This window comes from Sinocyclocheilus grahami, unplaced genomic scaffold, assembly GCF_001515645.1.
Source record: "Sinocyclocheilus grahami isolate Dianchi unplaced genomic scaffold, SAMN03320097.WGS_v1.1 scaffold208.1, whole genome shotgun sequence".
Classification (NCBI taxonomy): domain Eukaryota; kingdom Metazoa; phylum Chordata; class Actinopteri; order Cypriniformes; family Cyprinidae; genus Sinocyclocheilus; species Sinocyclocheilus grahami.
The window spans coordinates 2,348,507-2,358,095 of record NW_015505387.1 but is presented as its reverse complement, the minus strand read 5'-3'; the positions used below and the strand labels follow the sequence as shown (position 1 = coordinate 2,358,095).

General features: G+C 35.8%; 1 pseudogene; it reads left to right on the top strand.

The window, feature by feature from the left end:
• Positions 1-6,593: 6,593 nt before the first annotated feature.
• LOC107595795 (taste receptor type 1 member 1-like) lies at positions 6,594-7,657 on the top strand (annotated as a pseudogene).
• The last annotated feature ends 1,932 nt before the right edge of the window (positions 7,658-9,589 follow it).

Genomic DNA, 9,589 nt, shown 5'->3' with positions numbered 1-9,589 from the left:
GCTGATCCGGCGATCCACAGCGCGTAGTTGTAGTATTTCTTCAGCGACCAGCACGAATCAGCTCCAGGCATGACGAAGCAGATATCGTCCTCTTTTGGAAGACCAAACAAAGTAGTTTCACTTTTACAACGAAGCACACAGCGTCTTTACGACATTGCGGTGGAAAAAAAAATACTACAGCGAGAATAAAAGTTACGTCTTTCTTTGCGTGAACATTTGGGCGACGTTATGCAAATCTCCCACAGAGCGACGTAGGTATGTTGGGGCGTGTTAGAACGAGCCGTTTTAGGTAGGTGTGGCTGAATCTGAACTTTTATAAAGAATATCTCTTTGGATTTGAGACTTTAGTCTTTGCAACTTTACAGATCTTCTTTATGCACCAAGAGCTTGTAACACTCCAAAGAGAAAGAAAAAATTTAAATCGCATCATATGACCCCTTTAATATCAAGAGACTTAGGCTACGTTTTAGACACCATATTGGCTGTTTTTGCTCTATTTCGCCAACAAAAATAATTCCAAACAGCCACAGCACTGTTTTGCGTCTCTGACAGTTTGTTTCGTTCCTGAATGAATCAACCATTTAAATGATTCGGTTCAATCACAATAACTCACTTAACAGTGACTTGATGCCATCTACTGGCGGTTTTAATTTCACATTTAAAGTATCTTTTCATTTTTTAAATAATTTCAAATAGCAGTATTCAACATTTCATGTTTAAAATATCAAAACATTATTTATGCATTTGTAATTGCAGGCTAAAGCATTCCATGTCCCTCTAAGCTGCATTAACATGTGTAAATACAACTAAATGCCACTTCATATGCAACTTCTACAAAGATTAGTTTTATTGATACTGATTTCATTTGTTTAGTAACAGCCTAAATGTATTATTATTATAATTGACTGATTAAATGTAAGCATTTGACTAAAAAGATGATGTACACTTTTAGAAAAAAATCGCTTTATAAAGTTAAAAATGCCCATAAAAGGTAAAAATAACAGCCTAAATGTATTATTATTATAATTGACTGATTAAATATAAGCATTTGACTAAAAAGATGATGTACTTTTAGAAAAAAATCGCTTTATAAAGTTAAAAATGCCCATAAAAAGTAAAAATCTATTTAAACTTATTGGAAAAGATTAATTTCTATCACTGCTGTGAACTGACCACACAGAATATGAAGAATATCAAAAACTTTAGGAGTCAGCTGTCCACGGTAGTCCTTATATCAGCACAATAACACACTCAGCAAAATATCGTCTAATTATCTTTATCGATAAAATCTCAGAAAATATTGAGATATTATTTTTTGTCAATATCGCACACCCCTAGTACTGACACAAAATCATTTGCAACGGTTGCTTTGTCACGCCCAGTGTTTTTTTTTCTTTTCTTTGGCTAGTAGAAGTTATTAATGGCCGGTAACTTGAAAATTTAGTAGCCAAATTGGCTGGTGAGTGAAAAAGTTAATTTCAATCCCTGATGAGAGCCCCCCCTTCACTCTTATAAATAATGAGTGCATGATGCCCCTGACACTACAATACAAAATTATTTGTCAAATAAATGAAACATGATGAAACATTCATTTTAGATGAAATTCTTATAGATTATAGATTCTAGGGATCGCAGAGTAAATATGACATGGTGAAAAATGTCTGAATGAATAATACTGAAAGTAGGTTAAAGTTAATTTTAACATTTTGCCCCCTAAAAGCACAAGTGGCCCCTGTCTGCACCCCAACCCCAACTAAATAGTGGATTACTGTATGTCAGATTGTTTTGAGTAGACATTTTTGTACAGTTGGTCACACATTTGATCATACAGTGACAGTAAGTCTAGGTCAATGGTTAAAATAGAGTCATTCACAATGTTAATACTTGACTAGGTGTGATAAAGCAATACTAGAGTGAACTTTGCCCAGATAAACTGTAATCCTGGTATTAACTTACAAACAAAGCCATATAATATCACCACTTTGTGCTATTTGCATCATTGTGAATATGTTAATTTCCTACCCTTCCTACATAGTGCCTTTCACTATACTATACATAAAAGGTTATATATAAAACCTAAGTATCAGTCTTTATATATTTCATGACAATTCAGCTTATAAATTCTTATTAGGTGGTGGTTGTGTATCAGCCTTCCTCACCTAGCAAATCTCTGATGACCTTACATCTTGGCTTTTACTTCTGGTGACTCCTGGCAGGTTGCAGTTCTGGAAAATAGTGGTGCTTGAGATTTTGGTGATTCACCACTGAATTCTTCACCTTAATTCTTTTGCAGCTAATATGCATCTTTTCTTCTCAGACAGTTTTTTGAGACCCTGCTGACTATTGTTAACAAAGGATTTAATTGTAAGATGGTCACCCCTTAATTCCATAATTTCTGGAGAATTGCATCCTTCTAATTTTTTTTAAATTTTTGAGTAATTGACCAATTAAGTGAGTAATTTTGAGTAATTACTTGAGTAATGATGTTTGAATAATACTGTTTGACAAATTTTTCAGTGTGAGTTAAATCTGCATATAAATGCGGGATTCATTCTTGAAATTGCAGTGGACGGGACAAAAATATCTGTCAAACTAGGTGTGTATCACAAATTTCAGAAGCACCGTCAGGTACACTCTAAAAAAAAAAGGTGCTTCAGCGGTTCTTCAGCAGTTCTTTGGAGTGGTTAAGGTGTTATATAGCACCATTTTTTTTAGAGTGTAGGCTACTAATGCCAAATAATTCATTATACATATACCAATATAAATAACATAATGATTAAATGTTTAGTTTTAAATGAATGAATTGGTTGTAAATTAAATAATTTAATTATTAACAAAAAGAAAAGGACAACTGAGTTAGGTATAGCTTAAATTTGTTGATGTGACAACTGTCAACTTATTAATTATATGCATATATGTTGATGCATTTGTCAGCATCTGTTGTGGTTAAGCACACAAAGACGAAGATACAGGCAAATAGTCTTTAATAAATTCAAAGATAAATCCAAGCTCAGATAACCAAACACAACTTTAACACAAACGGTAACTGACAACTGAATAGCAACACAAGAGAAACTTAAATCAGTCATAATGAACAGAATGGCCCAGATGGTGGATCAGGACCTAGAGATGACCTCGACAGCCCTGAATTTCAGCGGAGACCAAGACAACTAGATGAGCCCCACAGACACTAATCTAATTTACTGACACACATGCTGCTGTTCGCAGGCATAACCAACTGTATTTATGTGAACTTTGTGTGTTTTTGACAGTTGACGTGAAAGAGCTGGCTTTCTGGGGTAAAAAGTGTTTTGTTTGTTGTTCCATAGCTGATAACCGAGGCACCTAGCCGTAAAGCCACAGCCCTTCTCTGGAAAGGGGCGGGGAATAGCAGCAGCTTATTGCATTTAAAGACACACATGAAAGAGGTATTAACCCAAAAAGAGGTATTAACAGCATGGGATATTAGATGTTCTGTGGTGTATTTTGAGCTGAAACTTTACAAACACATTCTGGAAACAACTGAATATATACATCTTGTAAAAAGGGTAAATATAGGACCCCTTTAATTTCTGTAGTTACGTCTATTTTATAATTAAACTTGACCCTATCCCTTAAACCACTCTTACTCTAACTCTACCATAAAACCTGTCCCTATTTTTAACTGTATCACACATCTATAGCATTAAAACTGTTTTGTAATACAGGAACACAATGAGTATATTTAATAACAGTTACTTTTTAACATAAGTACATATTAGTTAAAGACACCTAATATAAAGTTTGACCTATTGTTCATAAAAAACACAATTTAGATGACTCTTCACAAAAACACAAATTATTCTTGTGTAAAAGATTTTAAAATAGCACCAAACAATGTGCCTTTAAGCAGTTTTATTTCAAGGCACAAAGTACAAATTAAGCACTGGGCTAGCGGCTATCCTCATGATGTAAATGTGTTTTTTTTTCTGATGGCATGAATGACGTGTTTTCTGTTTAAAGCTGTTTTGATTTTTTGTTCTATGTTGCAAAAGCTCATTAACAAACATCAGTGCATCCTTAATGATGAGGAGAGATATGACTATTTTCATACTCATAGACTTTCTAAAAAGTTAATGTTATTTGTAAGCTAACTATTTGCATTCATAGTGTCTATAGTATAAAAATGGCATTATAATACATTATAGACAATCTAGTTCCTGTGCAGAATATCCTTTCTTAGAAATCTGTGTGACACTGGTTGTGTAATGTGAGACTTGTGTGACATATCTATATTATTGACAGATATGCAAAAGCATTTAAATTGCTGCAGGAACTGGGTTAAGCAAATTGAATGCATATGTAAAATATATGCGAATAACCTTCCTGTTTTAAAGGGGTCATATGATGCGATTAAAATTTTTCCTTTCTCTTTGGAGTGTTACAAGCTCTTGGTGCATAAAGAAGATCTGTAAAGTTGCAAAGACTAAAGTCTCAAATTCTCAAAAATCCAAAGAGATATTCTTTATAAAACTTAAGAGTCAACCACACCCTCCTAAAACGGCTCGTTCTAACACGCCCCCACACGTCTACGTCACAATGTGGGAAGATTTGCATAACGCCGCCCAAATGTTCACGCAAAGAAAGAAGGCGTAACTTTTATTCGCTGTAGTATTGTTGTTGCTGCCACCACCATGTCGTGAAGACGCTGTGTTTCGTTTTGAAAGCGAAACTACTTTGTTTGGCCTTCTAAAAGAGTACGATATTGCTTCGTCATGACTGGTGCTGATCCGTGCTGGTCGCTGAGGAAATACAACAACATCAACGCTGTGGATCGCCGGATCGGCTTTCACCGTGGACGAAGCGGAGTCCAGCCCGGGGTCGTCACATGTGGTTGCCGCAAGCCCGCCTGACACTCCTTCGTCGAATCCACCAGCCGCGCCGTTCTCAAGCACGCCGCCGCTCACTCAAGCCCGCCGTGTGTGACGTTGTGTTTTGTTGTGAAAGCGAAACTACTTTGTTTGGCCTTCTAAAAGAGGACACGACTAGAAATCAGTGGTTAAGTTGTATTTACAACACTGTTCCAGAACAGTTCAACCCAAATATTCAGATGTGTGCAGCACATTTTAGGGAGGACTGTTTCCTGATCCTGGGAGAGTAGACTACAATGCTGGCTGTTCTGACTCACAGACTGTAAGTACGTTTTTTATATTTAAAGAATTTGCCACTGACGATTGTGAGCAGTGTAGAGTAGCACTTGTTGTTTGTCATTTCTCCGATCACAAATGCAGACATGGTTTTATGTTTACGCGGCACGATGCAATGCAACGCGTAAAAAGACAGTAGAAGTCATTATAATCCGTAATTATGTCCCCACTGGATGCAACAAATGCCTCATTTATAATGGGTTTTATTGCTTTTGTCTCGTCGCTCCGGCAGGACAGGGCATCACAGTATGGTAAGGGGCGTAACATTTCCGTCACACGCTTGAAGTATTCGGCCAATCACAACACACTGGATAGCTGGCCAATCAGAGCACACCTCACTTTTCAGACCGATGAGCTTTGTAAAAATTGAAGCGTTTCAGAAAGGCGGGGCATAGAGGAGAAACAATAATGTACAATATGTGGAAAATAATGTGTTTTTTAACCTTAAACCGCATAAACACATGTCATTACACCAAATACACAAAATAATGTTCTTTTTAGCAGCATCATATGACCCCTTTAAGGTCACTGTTTCCCTAATTCAGTAGGATTTTATGAAACAACAGATAGTGTTGCATCAAATCTATGAATTGATGTTTTCAGCATTTTCAGCCTTAAGGGAGGGCATTAACTGTATTTTATTCTCAAAATGTGATGTAACACCACAGTAATCGCATTAACATTCATAAAATCTCATAATGTATACACATTGATCTTTTTTTTACTTCCTCACCATCTCTGTACTGAGAAACCTTTGGGACTCTAATCCACCTATAAAACCACTGATGAGAGCTCAGAAGATTAGTTTGTTTCACAAGAGTTTGATTTAATTTGTTAATTTATGTATGAGGCGAGGAGATGTTTGTGGTGTAATGCTCTACTTAACTGATTGACATATGCGTCGTGAGTTTAGATATGGAATTAGGCATTTGAATCAGTGAATAAAGTGGTTTAAGCAAATAGAAATGTGTTTTAAGCAAATTAAGAGTACTATATGAGTCTCACTTCTCTCAAACGGCTAGCCACTGCACAATTCCTGTTTCATGACCAGCGGTTCATCTTAAAACATGCTCCTCATTAAAATTTGCGTTTTCCTTTTGTGTTTTACCAGTTGTTACTTTTTAAAAATTTCTTGGCCACATTCCACGTCTGACTTCAGCTTGGAGGGAGATTATTTATTGGGTGGCCTTTTTGCATTACATGAAATTGACCAAGTGACACCCCTTTTCACTCAGGAGAACACTGAATGTTTCAGGTAAGTAAAGACCTTTTACCAGTCTAGGGTTATCGCTACACAGTATTTTAAATCGAAAAAGCATCTCATATTTCTAAACTGAATATTCAATTACATGCAAGTAATTTTCACATTGGTTTTTTAGGCACAGTACCTCTGCATCTGGCTATCAGATGTTGCAAGTGATGAGGTTTGCTATTAAAGAGATTAATAACTCCACCACTCTTCTGCCCAATGTTTCTCTGGGCTATGAAATTTTTGACCACTGTTCTAATACAAAGAACTTCTGTTCAGTTTTAACTTTTATCTCAAAGAAAGGCTCAATAAAACCTAAAGAAAAACTCAAGTAATTGCTTTAACAGGGCCATACGAAAGCACAAGCACTATTACTATTGCACCACTGATTACAATGGGCCTTATACCAATGGTACATTTAATTTAATTTTACAAAACAAAATACCTAAACACATATTTCCTACTCTTTATTCAGAAATACCAAGTTACTATATAATACTACAGTAAATGAATTGTTTATAATATTGTGATTTCTTCTCTTTCAAAGGTGAATTATGGAGCTTCTAGCTATGCATTGAACAATAAACTTCAGTATCCTTCTTTTGTAAGAACAGTTCCTAGCAACAAAGACATGATAGAGATGATTATTTACATCATACGGTGGTTTGGATGGAACTGGGTTGCCTTTCTTGGTAGCCAAAGCAATTACAGTTCAGATGGACTAAATCTGTTAAACAAGTATATCAGCAATACTGGCATTTGTTTGGCCTATCAAGAGGCTTTTAGCCAAAGGGCAAACTACAGTCTAACACTTAAAAAGATTGATATGCTCAACATCAATGCCATTGTTGTTTTCGCTGTACCACAATATGCAGTAAACATAATCAAAACAGCCATAGCAGAGAATATCCGAGACAAAGTATGGATTGCGAGTGAAACCTGGGCTATGAATCAGCAGCTTCCAAGAGAGCCAGGAATTGGAAATATTGGCACAGTCATTGGCATTACAGAGAGATTGTTATCTTTGCCTGGATTTGATGACTTTGTCTATAAAGACAGGAGAACAATTAATGCCTATAACACTGAGAGTAACGTCCAGAGTGAGAGTAAGGCATGTAATTAAGCTTGTGATTACTGCCCATTGTTGACCGCAGAAGAGATTATAAACGAGAATCTCTCATTCTCCTTCGCCATCTATGCTGCCATATACTGTATACCATAGCTCATGCATTACATAACATTCTGACATGAATGTATGCCCAAAAAACACAAAGGCCAAGTCATACATGGTACGTGAATACATTTAAATTAATGAAAAGATTTAGCAAAGTTTTGATTAATTAGATAAATAATAAGTATATATATATTTTTTATCATTTATGCTATTATGTATTATTAAAATGATGAATAAATAAATCAATATTATTTATGCTATTCATGTTATAATATTATTATTATTTGTTAATTATTTGTCTTTTTTATTTGAACACACTTCACCATAGCTTATGAGAGAAATGAAGAAGCTGGACTTTCCACTTAATGACCGCGAGGTGAAATACGATGACAATTATGATCCAACCATCAGTTATGCAGTGCACTGGCACAAGCTGCATGATGGAATTGGACACTGGCCCAAACCCAAGAAAACCTTGCTATTTATTTTTATTGCTGTTGATTATTAAAAAAGCACCGAATGACACACAGAACAAAAGGTGATTTGGTCATTGTTGACTAGCGACACACTGTGGCAGACCAATGACATTCCTCCTTTTTTTTTTAGCTGAGATTGACTATAGATAGAATAGAACCCAGGAAGAGACCATGATTCATCTTTTAGAGGGTACCTCATCTTTCCCCAATGCTTTCAGTGCTCACCCTTGAAAGTGTAGGGGGAAATCTTCCCCTTTCATCTTCACAGATTCCTTCGGTCACACTTTAGTTTAGGGACCAATTCTCACTATTAACTAACTGTTAACTACGACTTTTGCCTCAATAGACTCCTAATTTACTGCTTATTAATAGTTAGTGAGGTAGTTGTTAAGTTTATGTATGGGGTAGGATTAAGGGGTTTAAAATATGTCCATACAGAATAAGACATTAATATGTGCTTTACAAGTACTAATAAACAGCCAATATGCTATATGCGTGTTAATAAGCAAATAGTTAATTGTGAGAACTGGTTCTTAAAATAAAGTCTTACCTTACTCAACCCACTCCACCTATTCTCATTCTCTGCCTTTTCCTCTCATTTATTATATTTGCTCTTGGTTTTCTCAGATGATCCCCTTTATGCAAAGCAAATGCAAAGTAAATTCCTTACTCACACATACGATATCAATTTGATGCAAGTGAAAAAATGAAGATGGCATTAGTTTAGTTGTCTGTTAGCTGATTGATAGCAGATCTGATAAATTTGTGTGTAGTGTTTATCTAATTGGTATTTTTTCATTTTCATTCCATTTATGGAAATTACATAGTGTTCAGGCTGTGTTAATTGTTTGAGAACACTGATCTTAGTTACAAAAACTGTAAATATAATAACATTTTCCGTTCCTTAAAGGTTCCTTTCTCAAACTGCTCTATTGAATGTAAGCCAGGATATTCAAGGCAACCTGAAGGTTTTCATAGTTGCTGTTTTACTTGTAAAAAATGCCCACATAACAGCTACGTGGATTATTCTCGTAAGTACCTTAGGTGGCGCATAATGACACTTTGGCACTTAAAGGGGTCATATGATGCAATTTCAATTTTTCCTTTCTCTTTGGAGTGTTACAAGCTCTTGGTGCATAAAGAAGATCTGTAAAGTTGAAAAGACTAAAGTCTTAAATCCAAAGAGATATTCTTTATAAAAGTTAAGAGTCAACCACGCCTATATCTAAAATGGCTCGTTCTAACACGCCCCCACATGTCTACGGCACGATGTGGGAAGATTTGCATAACGCCGGCCAAATGTTCACGCAAAGAAAGAAGGCATAACTTTTATTCTCGCTGTAGTATTCTTGTTGCCGCCACCGCCATGCAGTGGAAAGCGAAAAAATACTTTGTTTGGTCTTCCAAAAGAGGACACGACAAGAAATCAGTGGTTAAGTTGTATTTACAACACTGTTCCAGAACAGTTCAACCCAAATATTCAGATGTGTGCAGCGCATTTTAT